The sequence below is a fragment of the Primulina huaijiensis genome, chromosome 12, assembly GCF_012295235.1.
Source record: "Primulina huaijiensis isolate GDHJ02 chromosome 12, ASM1229523v2, whole genome shotgun sequence".
Taxonomy (NCBI): Eukaryota; Viridiplantae; Streptophyta; class Magnoliopsida; order Lamiales; family Gesneriaceae; genus Primulina; species Primulina huaijiensis.
This window is the reverse complement of record NC_133317.1, coordinates 18,062,223-18,077,597: the sequence shown is the minus strand read 5'-3', so window position 1 is coordinate 18,077,597 and position 15,375 is coordinate 18,062,223. Positions and strand designations below refer to the sequence as shown.

The 15,375-nt window shown below is 36.3% G+C and overlaps 1 pseudogene; it reads right to left on the bottom strand.

The window, feature by feature from the left end:
- The window catches only part of LOC140989450 (uncharacterized), an 18,426-nt pseudogene extending 3,051 nt beyond the window's left edge, over nt 1-15,375 (bottom strand).

Here is a 15,375-nt window from a genome sequence, read left to right as displayed (position 1 = left end):
TAGCAATACAAAACATATTGAATAATTTAAATAGAAATGTAATCAAAACTATCTAAGTGTTTAAATTAAATTTGAAAACTGTCAAAATTATATCAAGATCATCATAATTATACTTTATAAAATAATTTGAGATGATCAATTCAAAGCTTATTTCAGGTAGTTAAATGTACACGGCCTTTAGAAATTCCTAGTAAGAGTCTCAACTCCGTATCCTCACAGGTTAATAAATGTTTCAATTTATGGCAATGATTTCTCTCATGGAGTTGGAATACAGATAAATGCTCAGAAAAATGGTTTACAGAATGCAGACAGACAAACGAGCCAAACTAATCAAAAGATAGAAAATCCATTGATTCAAAATCTAGTTGTTCTTATTATATATTTTTTCCTGATCTTTTTTTTTTTCGTTACATCATGGAATCAGACTAAGTTTATGCTTCTTGACCACATATTTATTTAATTTGTACAATAAATTTCTTTCTTTCATTTTTTTTTCTTTTATGAGAGATAAATGAGTCGTAGCATATAACTTAAAAATTACATAGATCTTCAACATCTTTTTTTTTTCTCTTTTTTTTCTTCAGGAAATATCATTTTTTTTTCAAAATAAGAACTTAAGATCTAAACAATAGATAGCCTCTCTCATGATCAATAAAGGCTCGAAAACTGTTTTCTCAGTCCTCTCCACTCACTCACAAAATATGTGTGAGTTTAAAATTTTAGGCATTCTTATAAGGTATATCTTGGGCCATATACTTTAATACCTGATTTTATCACAATGGTTAATCACTAAAAAGAATTTCATAAGTCATATTTTTATATTGATCAGAATATTAAAATTGACATTTTTTCAAATAAAAATTTAAACATCCTTAAATAGAATAATACATGTTCTAATTTAAACCTTTCAAACATGTAATGTATGATATTTTTGCAAAAATTACTAAGATACAAATAATAAACATGGTTTTATTTTAAAATAATATATTTTTTTAAATATATATATTTTATATTTTTTTATTTTTATTTTTTTAATTTTTTTTATAAGTTTGTTCTCCCCTCAATCAGAATATGACATTGTCCCTAATGTCAAAATAACTATTAACAAAGAGTACATAATGAAAGAGATATCAAATGAAATTTTATTGAAGATAACAAACTGAAACAAACGCAAACCAATCCACGACTTTTGAATCAATGATCCAACTTCCTTTTCTTATTGCTCGATTGCGACCAATTGATCTTTGTTATCATCGGATCAGGCTTATGAACAAAAGCTTCTAAATCATCAATTAATTGGTCGGCAGTCGAAGCACAGATGAGCATCCGTCGTGAATTTTCTGAAATGAAATTCTGTTGCACAGCTTTATCAAGAAATGTCAACAAACTGTCATAATAATTATTGATATTCAACAAGCCCACAGGTTTATTATGGATATTAAGTTGTGCCCAAGAAACAGTGTGAAAAATTTCTTCTAATGTACCAAAACCACCTGGTAGTGCGATAAAAGCATCAGAATTTTCAATCATTTTTGTGATTCTTTCATACATAGAAGAAACTTTTAATTCCTCACCAATCGTAACACCTGTAATATTTCCTTCAGCTAAAGCTGTAGGAATAATACCCAAAACCTGACTACCTCCAAGATGAGCAGATGTTGAAACAGATCCCATTAACCCAATATTACCTCCCCCATATACCAAGTGAATTTTTCTCTCAGCCAATATCTTTCCAAGATTATTCGCTGCTTCTACAAACACTTCATTTTTTCCAGGACTCGACCCACAAAATACACAAATATTTTTCAATGATTGTGCAGAGGTTCCAGCCATGTTTTTTTACTTTCTTCTTTTTTTTTCTGCGAAAATAGAGAGAAAGATGAGAGATTTTATAGGGGTAATATGTTATCAGGACAAAACTATGGGTCACAGTTGTAAACAGAATAAACAGTAAAAACAATAATGACACACATGCATGTAAACAGTAGTGTGATTGTGGCTCACAATTTTCCTCTGGTTTTACGTCCAGAAACGGCTTCAACGCCTTCTATGAGTCGAGGATATGCTTCCCATCCAATTTTCTTATAAATTGGCAAACAGGGTCTTTTTTAGTCGGATTCCCAAGACTATGACGCTCATCTTGGAATTGTTTCCATAAACGGAGAAGTTCAATATGCACATGTCCACTAGAATGCGTCTCAAGAGTCAATAAGATGTTATCTAAAGACTCCTTACTCAGCCCATTCTTAATGAAACCAATTTTATCTTCTCTGTTATTGGAAACACATCCCAAAGATCTGCATCGTTTGTCACAAGTCCATCTTGCACACTTATGACAAACCCCTAAACTTTTGGCCCTTCGTTTTTTCGCATAAGTGCTTTTTCCTAATCCAGGCAAATACCGAATGAGCAATGATTGTGGAACTTCTCCTCCTAATCGGACCTTAGCTTCTATTACAAGACGAATATCTTCTGGAATTCCTTTTTGCATTAGCAATCTCAATCTTTCACACCTTCCTGCATAAATTTTTCTTAGAACATTTTCAGAAACAGAGGGAAAATATTTACAAATTTTTGAGAGAATTTCATCCATTTTGAAAAGAAAAGAAATGATTTTTTTTATTTTTGTATCAGCAATTATGGGAAACTGATTAAACCGACTATGAGAGTCACGGAGTACCGTTATCCGCCATTTAACCGGGAAAATAAAAAGATTAAGAAAACCTGAAATAAAAACAAACAAAATTAAATGCAACACAAAAAAAATCAAGGATCGGAAAGGGAAATAAACTCTTCTTGAAAAATTTCATTTTCTAAAAATGGTTTAAGCCTTTGTCCATTTACTTTAAAAACATCACCATTTTTAGGATTTTCAATGTCCATAGCTCCATAAGGATACACATGTTTTACAACATATGGACCTGTCCATCTTGATCGTAATTTTCCTGGGAATATGTGAAGTCGCGAATTATAAAGCAAAACTTTTTTACCAATCTCAAAAGATTTTCTAAGAATTGTTTTATCATGAAATGATTTGATTTTTGCTTTATAAATCCTTGAATTCTCATACGCGTCATTTCTGATTTCATCAAGTTCATTAAGTTGCAATTTGCGCAATTTGTTGGCATCATTCATGCTTGAATTAAAAGTTTTAATCGCCCAATAAGCTTTATGTTCTAATTCCACAGGCAAATGACAATGTTTTCCGTAAACTAACCTATAGGGAGACATATTCAATGATGTTTTAAAAGCTGTTCGATATGCCCAAAGTGCATCAGTAAGTCGCAGAGACCAATCTTTTCTATTTGAGTTAACAGTTTTTTTCCAAAATTTGCTTTATCTCTCTATTAGCTAATTCAAGTTGTCCATTTGTTTGAGGATGATAAGGAGTAGTTACTTTGTGAGTAATACCATATTTTTTCATTAATGAAGCAAATGGTTTATTAACAAAGTGAGTTCCCCCATCACTTATCATGGCTCGAGGAATTCCAAATCTACTAAAAATATTTTCTTTTAAAAATTTGATGACGATTTTATGATCATTTGTTCGACATGGAATTGCCTCTATCCATTTGGAAACATAATCAACTGCAACTAAAATATACAAGTATCCAAACGACGGTGGAAAAGGTCCCATAAAATCTATTCCCCAACAATCAAAGATTTCAATTTCAATAATAGGATTCAAAGACATCATGTTTCTTTTTGAAATCGCACCCAATTTTTGACAATTTTCACAGATCTTGCAAATTTCGTGGGTGTCTTTAAATAAAGTGGGCCAATAAAATCCACACTGCAAGATTTTTGCTGCTGTTTTCTTTGAAGCAAAATGTCCTCCGCATGCTTCTGAATGACAAAATTTAATAACACTACTTACCTCATTGTCGGGTATGCAACGTCGAAAAATTTGATCCGGACAATACTTGAATAGATACGGATCATCCCAATAAAAGTTTTTTACCTCATTCAAAAATTTTCTTTTATCGTGAGGAATCCATTGCGGTGGCATTTTTCCTGTCACAAGAAAATTTACTATGTTAGCTAACCAAGATGTAGTAGTAATTGAAAATAGATGTTCATCAGGAAAATTATCTTTAATTGGTGTCATTTCACAAGATGATCCTGTTTCTAGTCTCAATAAATAATCGGCTACGACATTCTCGGTTCCTTTTTTATCTTTGATCACAATGTCAAATTCTTGGAGCAACAAAATCCATCGTATCAGTCGTGGCTTTGCATCCTGTTTGGTCAAAAAATATCTAATAGCAAAATGATCAGTAAACACGATAGTTGTTCATCCAATCAAATAAGAACGAAATTTATCTAATGCAAATATTACAGCAAGTAGTTCTTTTTCAGTTGTGGAGTAATTCATTTGAGCATTGTTTAAAGTTTTACTTGCATAATATATCACATAAGGCTTACCGTTTCTTCTTTGACCCAATACTGCACCGACTGCAAAATCACTCGCATCGTACATGATTTCAAATGGTAAAGACCAATCAGGAGGTTGCATGATAGGAGCTGATGTTAAATGTCGAATGATTTTATCAAAAGCATTTTGACATTCTTGACTCCACTCAAATGCACTGTCTTTTGTTAAGATATTACAAATGGGTTTAGAGATTAAACTAAAGTCCTTTATATACCTCCTATAAAATCCAGCATGTCCCAAAAATGAGCGAATTTCTTTAATGGTTTTTGGAAGGGGTAAATTGGCAATGACATCAACTTTTTCTTTATCAACTTCAATTCCATGAGATGACACGACATGTCCCAAAACAATTCCAGAAGTAATCATGTAATGACATTTTTTTCAATTTAAAATAAGACATTTTTCCTCGCATCTTTTTAAAACTTTTTCCAAATTTTCAAGACAATTATCAAATGTATTCCCAAAGACAGTTAAATTATCCATGAAAATTTCCAAACAATTTTCAACCATGTCGCAAAAAATGCTTAGCATACATCTTTGAAATGTTGCTGGGGCATTGCATAATCCAAATGGCATCCTTCTAAATGCAAATGTTCCAAAAGGACATGTGAATGTAGTTTTATCTTGATCTTCGGGTGCAATGGAAATTCGATAATAACCTGAATATCCATCAAGAAAATAGTAGTATGGATGACCTGCTACTCTTTCTAAAATTTGATCCAAAAATGGTAATGGAAAATGATCTTTTCTAGTGGCGTCATTTAATTTTCTATGATCAATACACATCCGCCAACTAGATGGGACTCGACTTGTTAACAATTCACCTTTTTCATTTTTTATCACTGTGATGCCAGCTTTTTCGGAACTACTTGTGTTGGGCTTACCCACTTACTATCAGAAATAGGGTAGATAATCCCAACATCAAGTAGTTTGAGAACTTCAGTTTTCACAACATCTTTCATGTGTGGATTTAATCTCCTTTGTGGTTGTTAAGTTGTTTTTGCATTTTCTTCTAAGTGAATTTTGTGAGTGCAAATTAGTGGATTATTGCCCTTGAGATCTTTTAGTGTCCAACCAATTGCATTTTTATATCTTTTAAGCATATCAACTAATTTACATTCTTCATCACTTGCTAGTTTGGAAGAAATTACCACCGGATATGTTTCATCTTCTCCAAGAAATGCATACTTCAATTATTCTGGCAAGGGTTTTAACTCCAATATGGATGGTTCGTCTTTGTTCTCATATTTTGCATCAAATTCTTTCTCTGATCCTGGTAACGAGTGATACCTGATAAAATCATCAAGATCAATTTTGATATTTTCTTTAACAGTTTCAATTGAACAAATATCTAATTGATCACGATTACACCCTTCTTGAATGTTTTCTTCCTCAAGAGTTTCAATAAGATTTTTATCTTCACTTTCATCTCATTTGTCATGTGGTTGCTTACAAAGATTAAACACATTAAGCTCCAAGGTCATGTTACCAAATGACAAATTCATTATTCCATTCCTGCAATTTATAAAAGCATTAGAAGTTGCTAAAAATGGACGACCTAAAATTACAGGAATTGCATTACAAGTTTCGATAGTTTGTGTATCTAAAACTATGAAATCGACAGGATATACAAAGTTATCAACTTGGACCAACACGTCTTCTACCATACCTCTTGGCACTTTAACAGATCTATCAGCAAGTAAAAGTGTTACCGAAGTAGGTTTTAACTCGCCTAGATTGAGTTCTTGATAAACTGAATATGGAAGTAAATTCACACTAGCTCCAAGGTCAAGCAAGGCTTTTTTAATCTTTCGTTCTCCAATAATACAAGAAATAGTAGGACAACCAGGGTCTTTGTATTTCAAAGCATTATTATTTTGAATGATTGCACTTACTTGTTCGGCTAAAAATGCTTTCTTTTTCACATTCAATTTTCTTTTCACAGTGCACAAGTCTTTCAAAAATTTGGCATATGATGGTACCTGTTTTATTGCATCTAATAAAGGAATATTAACTTTTACTTGTTTAAAAATATCATATATATCAGAATTCAAATTTGATTTTTTTGTATTTTTCAATGCATGAGGGAATGGTGGTGACACTGTCTGTTGAACCTCCTCTTCGCAAGTTATGGGTTCCACTTCCTTACCCTTTGGAGTTGATTTATCATCATCTTCACAAGGTTCAAGAATGGATTTTTCCACAACCTTACCACTTCGAAGGGTAATAACAGATTTTACCTGATCCATCGGTTGAGTTCCAGAAGTTCCAGTTTGTGAATGATGATCCTTGGGATTAGGCAGAGGTTGTGAAGGAAATTTACCTTTTTCATGAACATTAAGTGCAGATGCAAATTTAGCAAGAGTATCTTTCAAATCTGTCATGGTTTGAGCAGTTTGAGTATTGATAGACTCTTGCTTTGCAATGAAAGAATTCAATATATCTTCCAAATTCCTTTTAGGTGGAGAAACATAAGGTGCATAATTTTGAAAATTTTGTTGATTTTGGAAATGTGGTTGTGAAAATTGTGCAGCATTATCATTCCTCCAACTAAAATTTGGATGATTTCGCCAACCTGGATTGTAATTTTGAGAAAATGGTTCAAAATTTGGCCTTTTGAAATTGTTCAAAACATTGGCTTGTTCATGGAGATATTCTTTAAAAGAGGACAAATTGGGACAGTATTTTGTAGAATGATCACTTGTATCACAGATGTGACACGCAATTTCTTGAACAGATTTTAATTGACCATTCTTTTTCAATTCAAGTGCTTCAAATATTTTTGCCAAAGAGGTAAATCTAGCTTGAAGATCATATTCATCTTTGAGAGTGTACATACCTCCACCAGATGTAGGAGATTGAATCTTGTTTGATGGTTCGATTGTACCTATAGTGTCCCAATTTTGAGCATTTTCAGCTAATGAATCGAGATACTCAATTGCCTCATTTTGATCTTTTTCTTCAAATGTTTCATTACACATAAATTCAACCATTTGCCTATCTTTAGGTGTTAAGCCTTCATAAAATTGAGAAACAACTCTCCAAATTTCAAAACCATGATGTGGACAAAGATTAAGCAATTCTTTATTTCTATCCTAACACTGATAAAAAGTTTCTCCTTGTTTTTGAGTGAAAGTGATGATTTGCCTTTTGAAAGAATTTGTTCTATGAGATGGAAAAAACTTTTTCAAAAATTGTTGTTGCAATTCATTCCAAGTTCGAATGGATCCCGATCTAAAATTTTGTAACCAAGTTTTAGCTTTATCTTTTAAAGAAAAATGAAAAAGCTTAAGTCGAATGGTGTTCATGCTACAATTTAGATCATTATATGTGTTTCACACTTCTTCAAATTCTCGTAAATGCATGTATGGATTTTCAGAATCTAAGCCATGAAAGTTGGGTAAAAGTTGGATAATACCAGGCTTAAAATTTAAATGAGATGCATCAGGTGGAAAAACTAGACATGAAGGTGCACTAGTACGTGTAGGATTCATGTGATCTCTAAGTGTTCTTCGTCTATCATGATCATGTTGAGATTGAATTTCATCTTCATTTTCTTGGATGGGTTCTTCCGCCATGTTTTGTGAAAATAGAGGGTTATTTCGAGTGAGTCGATCACTAAGTGTACGTGACCAAATTGTGCTCATGAAAATGCAAATGCAAAAGAATAAAAACACACAAAAACAATAAAAATTCAAATAAAGAAAAATAAACTATAAACAAAATTAAATAGACTTGAAATTAAATTATACTTCCCCGGCAACGGCGCCAAAACCTTGTTGTCACTTTGATTGTTGCACTCCCAAGAGCAGGTTGTCCACAAGTAGTATAATTCGGTGAGTCCGATATCGTATCCACAGGGAAGCTAAGGTAATTACAAGTCCACTACAATGTCTTCTTTTTTTGTTTTTGTTTTTTGTTTATTTTTAATTTTAATTGTTTGAATCTTTAATGGGTAAATTTTAATTGTTCCAATTTTAATTTAAGTAGTTGAGATTAAAGGATCCACTCTTGGTATTTTAATAAAGTTAACATTAACGAACAATATTGGAATCCACTTAATAAAATGGTTCCAATATATTAAATAATCATATTTATATTATGTTATAAATTATTATCTTATAAGTATATAATATATACCAAAACTTATAAATGTGGTCAAGTATTTATTGTGCTATATATATTTGTAAACACTAAATCAAGGTTCCCACTTTAAATGGTTGGTAAAACCAAACAAACATTTAAATGGTACCAATAAATTAATACTATGATATATTCATATATAATAAATCAAGGAATCCAAGTTAAATGGTTGGTAAAACCAAACTAACATTTAAATGGTTCCAAGAATTTAATATTATAATATATTTATATATAATAAATCAAGGCATCCACTTTAAATGGTTGGTAATACCAAACTAACATTTAAATGGTTCCAAGAATTTAGTGTAACATATAGCAACAATAAATCAAAACTCCCACTTATAAGTAGGGTATAAAAATGCTTAAAGAAATAAATATAACATAAACAATAAATAATGATTAAATAATATAAAACATAGATTCTTACCTTTTAATAACCTTATTATCATGCCAAGAGTTTCACCTTATCATCTCAACTTTAGGAAGTTAGCTATTCATTATTCAAAGTGTAAAACTTTGAATATGAAATTAACATGCTAATTGTATTTAAATGAAGAAATAAAGGAAAAATATAGAGAGAAATATTATGAACTCAAAGGTTTGTTCATAGAATGAGGGATATCTCAATACATTACAATGCACCCCTATTTATAGCCAAATTTGGGGAGACAACCACAAATAAAATATTATTTTTTTACACATAAGTCTTCATTGGTGTTCCAAGATATTATATTATATTACACATCACTTTTGAAAATCTTCTTCTCCGAATTTGCTTCTTCACATAAAAAGAAACATGTGGATAATTGAGTTGTCTAGTTGTGGTATTTTTTTCAAACCATTTGACCAAGTAATTTGAGAGATATGGTCAAAATACTAGAGCATGGTAAAACTGCCACTCCTTTGGTAACTTTATTTGTTGCTTAATTTGATCCCAATTATGAGAGGATTTTTCTCTCATGTTTGTTAATAATATTGTAGATATTATAATCAACTTTCTACAGGTCCAAGAATCATCTTAATCCCATTTGCAACGCCAAGTTTATTCTTGTTTTATCGAACCTGTAAAAAATAGTAAAAACTTGTAATTACACAACAACTTATATTTTATACAATTTATTATAAAACATATAATATTTAAACATTTAATAAAACAAAAACTATATATTTATATTATAAAACATTTAATTAATGTACAATTTTTATGTTTATCAGGATTCTACTTAGCAAAACTAAAACAAATCCTACACCAATTTGGGACGACAAGTCTCAGTCATCTCCACTCCACACAATCCCAACTTGACACCATTTAATTCCCCCAACAAGAAAACAAAGGCCACCCATTCATCATGCATGTTCCCCCCCCCCTCCCCACAACTTGGCATCATTTACTCCCCCATGCACCACCTTATTTGACCACAACCCTTCACCACCTTCTTCATTCTCCCTAGCACGAAAATTAGGAGATTTGGCAGCTCCCATTCTTGGCCAAGACAATAACAATAGCAAGGTGTCTTCATTTCCGTTGCCGTGTCTCCCGATCCGACGTATTGTGTTGTTTATTGTAAAAATAACTTAAGGCATGTCTATATTATTTCTTTGCTCCTCAATCAAGTTATATATCTATTTTTAAACCATTACATGTGCTTGATCTATGACAAAACCGAAATCATGTCAAGAACTTTCGAAAAACATTGTGCAGATTTTTCGACTCTTCACTTGTGCACCTCACGGTTTTGATGTTTTTGTGGTTTCAGGATTGGCTTGATTTCAAGGGGTGCTTATAGACATGATATAGGGTGTGCTAGGAAGGTGTTAGTCCGTTGGTTAAAGCCCTTTCCCCCCAGAAACACGAATGGACAGCAACTCGTCCATGGTGCATTTTGTGTCTCAAAATTCTGGTTCTCGGTTTGTACAGGGAGGTTCGAATCTTGGTTGGCTTTTGGGCCTGTAACCATGGTTAGAATCCCTCCTTGACATGTCTAGGACGTGATCAAGATGCCCTTTCATGGCTTGGTTCATGTCCCCATCGATTTTCAAAACAAACAAAGAACAGCACCCCTTTGGTTGTATATATCTAAAAAGCTAAATTTTGAAATACACGATTTAAAAATCCTTAAAAATTACGTAAATGATTTAAATGCAATTAAATCAACAATTTCTTAAAATAATAACAATTTAAAATTAAATAATAAAAATTATGCACATATATACGCTTATTGGTTTTTCGGGTACTACAACACTCCCCCCTTAAATAAAATTTCGTCCTCGAAATTAGAACTCACCGAATAAATCTGGAAAGCGACTCCGCATCTCTGACTCTGACTCCCAAGTAGCTTCCTCATCGGAATGATTAAGCCACTTGACCTTCACTGATTTGATCACCTTGTTCCGAAGCTTCTTCTCCTTACGGTCTAGGATCTGCACTGGTCTCTCTTCATAAGACTAGTTCGTAGAAAGTTGCAACGGCTCAAAGTTCAACACATGAGAAGGGTTCGCTAAATACTTCCTCAACAGCGACACATGGAACACATTGTGTACTCCGGCTAGATTCGGCGGAAGAGCAACACGATATGCTAATGTCCCAACTCTGTCGAGGATCTCAAATGGTCCGATGAACCTCGGACTAAGCTTCCCCTTCTTTCCGAATCTCATGACACCCTTCATCGGTGCTATCTTCACGAAAACATGGTTGCCAACGGCAAACTCTAGATCTCTCCTCCTCCGGTCGGCATAACTCTTCTGTCGACTCTGAGCAGTCCTCATCCTGTAACGGATTACGACTACTAGATCAGCAGTCTGCTGAACGATCTCTTGACCTAACTCTGATCTCTCGCCTACTTCATCCCAATGAATAGGCGATCTACACTTCCTTCCGTACAATGTTTCATAAGGAGCCATACCTATAGACGACTGAAAGCTGTTGTTATAGGTAAACTCAACTAATGGTAACTTCGATTCCCAGCTCCATGAGAAATCGATGACACATGCACGGAGAAGATCCTCCAAGATCTGAATAACTCTCTCTGATTGACCATCTGTCTGAGGGTGAAATGATGTGCTAAACAACAACTTCGTCCCATCGGTGAATGCAGACTCTTCCAAAATGAGGAAGTGAATCTCGGATCTCTGTCAGAAACAATAGAGACTGGGATACCGTGCAATCGGACTATCTCACGGATATATAACTCGGCATACTGAATCATGGAGAAAGTCGTCTTAATAGGCAATAAATGCGTTGACTTGGTAAGACAATCAACAATCACCCATATAGCATTCGAACCTCTAGCCGACTTCGGTAAACCAACCACGAAATCCATGTTAATATTCTCCCACTTCCACTCGGGAATGGGAAGTGGCTTGAGTAAGCCGGCTGGTCTCTGATGTTCAACTTTCACAAGCTGACAAGTCAAACACTCGGATACAAATCTCCGGATCTCTCTCTTGATACCGGGCCACCAATATAACATCTGCAGATCCTTGTACATCTTCGTACTCCCAGGATGAATAGAGTACGTGGACATATGGGCCTCAACTACTATGTCTGTTCGAATAGAATCGCTGCTAGGAACCCATATCCTATCTCGATAACGAACAATGCCATCACTCACCGTGTACAAAACACTGCGCTTCGCCTCATCTCTCTGCCTCCACTTCGCCAACGCTCATCAGATGACATACCGCTGCGAATACTGTCTAATAAAGAAGACTTAATCGTCAAGGTAGATAGACGGGGAACTCTACCTCGAGTATAAATCTCTAGATCAAACCTCTGAATCTCACTCTGAAGAGGCCTCTGAACTGTCAAATGAGCCATCACTGCGACTTTCCGGCTCAAAGCATCCGCTACTACATTAGCTTTACCAGGATGGTAGCTAATGTCACAGTCATAATCCTTGACTAACTCCAACCAACGCTCCTGACGCATATTCAACTCTTTCTGCGTAAAGAAGTACTTGAGGCTCCTGTGGTCGATAAAGATCTGACACTTCTCTCCGTATAGATAATGCCTCCAAATCTTCAAGGCAAATACTACAGCAGCTAACTCAAGATCATGAGTAGGGTAGTTCTTCTCGTGGATCTTCAACTTACGAGAAGCATACGCTATTACTTTCCCATGCTGCATCAACACTGCGCCTAGACCGAGCTTCAAAGCATCGGTATACAATACAAAATCTCGGAGCCCAGAAGGCATGGACAAGATCGGCGCTGAAATAAGAGCTTGCTTCAAAGAATCGAAGCTCTTCTGGCACTCATCGCTCGACACGTACTTAGCATTCTTCGTAGTCAATGACGTGAGTGGAACTGCGATAGAGGAGAAACCCTGAATAAACTTCCGATAGTATCCTACTAGACCAAGGAAACTACGGATCTCTGATGCACTCTGCGGCACCTCTCAATCTCTGACGGTCACAACCTTCGCTGGGTCTACCTCAATGCCACTGCTAGATATGTTGTGGCCTAGGAACGCCACTTTCTCCAACCAGAACTCGCACTTGCTGAACTTAGCGAACAGCTTGTGCCTCTGCAACGTCTGCACTACTGCGGTCAGATGCTTGTTGTGATCCTCTTGACTCTTTGAGTAGACGAGAATGTCGTCTATGAATACAATAACGAACTGATCAAGCTACGGCTGAAATACACGATTCATGAGATCCATGAAGATCGCCGGCGCATTCGTCAAACCGAACGGCATCACTAGGAACTCGAAGTGCTCATAACGAGTCTTAAAAGTATCGGCGTCTTTCACCCTCAACTGGTGATATCCGGATGGCAGATCTATCTTGGAGAATACTGAGGCTCCCTGCAACTGATCAAACAAATCCTCGATCGTCGGAAGTGGGTATTTATTCTTCACTGTAACCCTGTTCAACTCCCGNTCATCTGGCGAGGAGATGGCAGCGACTAGCGTAGTACGAGGCATAGACCTCGAGCTTCATGGAAATCTTGTCTATGCGGATTTGATAGTGCTGCCAATGCAGAGTTCGATATTATCCTTGGGATGGATTGGATGCACAAGAACAGAGTACTTATTGATTTTCAGCGGAGATCTGTTCTAGTCCGACCGCTTGGAAGGGAGCAGTTCCTATTTGAGCCTGACCGGTACTTTAATTTGCCTATCATGATATCTTGTATTCAGGCTAGGAAGCTCATGCATAGGGGTTGTCGAGCATTCATTGCGACCATTATATCTGTTCCCGAGGTCTCCAGCCAGTCAGTTGCAGATGTCTCAGTTGTCAGGGACTTTTCAGACGTTTTTCCCGATGACGTCTCTGGTAGACCACCGGTACGAGAGGTAGAGTTTTCGATCGATCTTATGCCAGGTACCGCGCCTATCTCTAAGGCGCCATACNTGGAATAACCACAGAATACGCCACATCCAATCCAATCGTCTTGACCTCGATGGAATTCGCAAAGGTCTCATATATGAATGAATGAGTGGCCCCTGAATCAATCAAGGCGTTCGTAGAAGCTCCGCATATAAATATTCTTCCTGAAAGGTTGGAACATCTATCTAAATCCAATAATTTACCAAAATTAATCCTATAGACATGCAAATGTCAAAGTTCTTCTAACTTAGATTCCCAAAACGACCCGAATAGAACATGCAATCTTATCACAATTTCTAAGTTCAAATCTTATAACCCAATAATTCAAAGCAATTAATCCCAAAATGCTGAATTAAATATGCTAAAATTTTCCCAAATAAAAACTTAAAGATTTAAGATACCTGTCAAGAGCATAGTCCCTGGGTTCGCCTCCGCTGCATGGAGTGCAAACACTCTGCCCTGAGTAGGCAATGTCCCCTGAGGACAATCATTTAGCAAATGGCCTGTACCGCCACACTTGAAACACTTCCCAGAGCCGTACATGCAAGTTCCGGTATGGCGGCGTGTGCACCTAGCACAGACCGGGTACTCCTGCCTCCTCGGGACCACATGTCCTTGCTTCTGCTGCTGCTGCTCTCTGCTCCTCGATGGGCCATGGAAAGGCCTCTTATGCTGCTGCTGCTGCTACTGCTGAAGAGGGCGGTGGGGCACCTAAAATGGCCGCTTACCCTGGCGGTCATTCTCGATATCTCTCTGATCCTGCTCTGCAGTAAGAGCTCTAGAGACAGCGACTTCATATGTCGTAGGGCCAACAACCCTAACATCACGGCACAAGAACGGCCGCAATCCATCCATGAAGTGCCTAAGTCTGGCACCTGCGTCGTTCGCGATCAGGGTACAAAGTGACAACCCCTCTCGAACTTACGGATAAACTCCGTAACAGTCATGTCACCCTGTCTCAGGGTCATAAACTCCTTGGTCAACCTTGAACGCACGTCATCAGTAAAATACTTAGAGAAGAACAACTCTCTAAAGCGCGTCCAACTGAGAGTAACTAGATCCAGAGCTACAGATGCGCCCTCCCACCATAGACGGGCGTCTCTTCCAAAAAGATAGGTAGCACAGCGGACCCTGTCAACATCCTCCAGCTCCATAAATCTGAAAAAAAACCTCTAGGGACTTAATCCATCCCTCAACAACCATGGGATCAGACGTCCCAGTGAACTCTTTCGGGTTCATCCTCATGAACCGCTCACAAATAGCCTCGGGTCTAGGCAGCCTAGCCACTGCTGCAGCATTGTTCCCCGCGAACTGTGCGAAGAACTGAGTCATACTCGCCATCATCTGGGTATGCATATCAGGTGGTGGAGGAGGTGGCGGTGGACCTCTATCCTCATAACGGTTCTGAGTCTCATCAGCCTCGCTTTCAGCACCCCTCAGGCGGTCAATAACTCGTCTAGGAGGCAT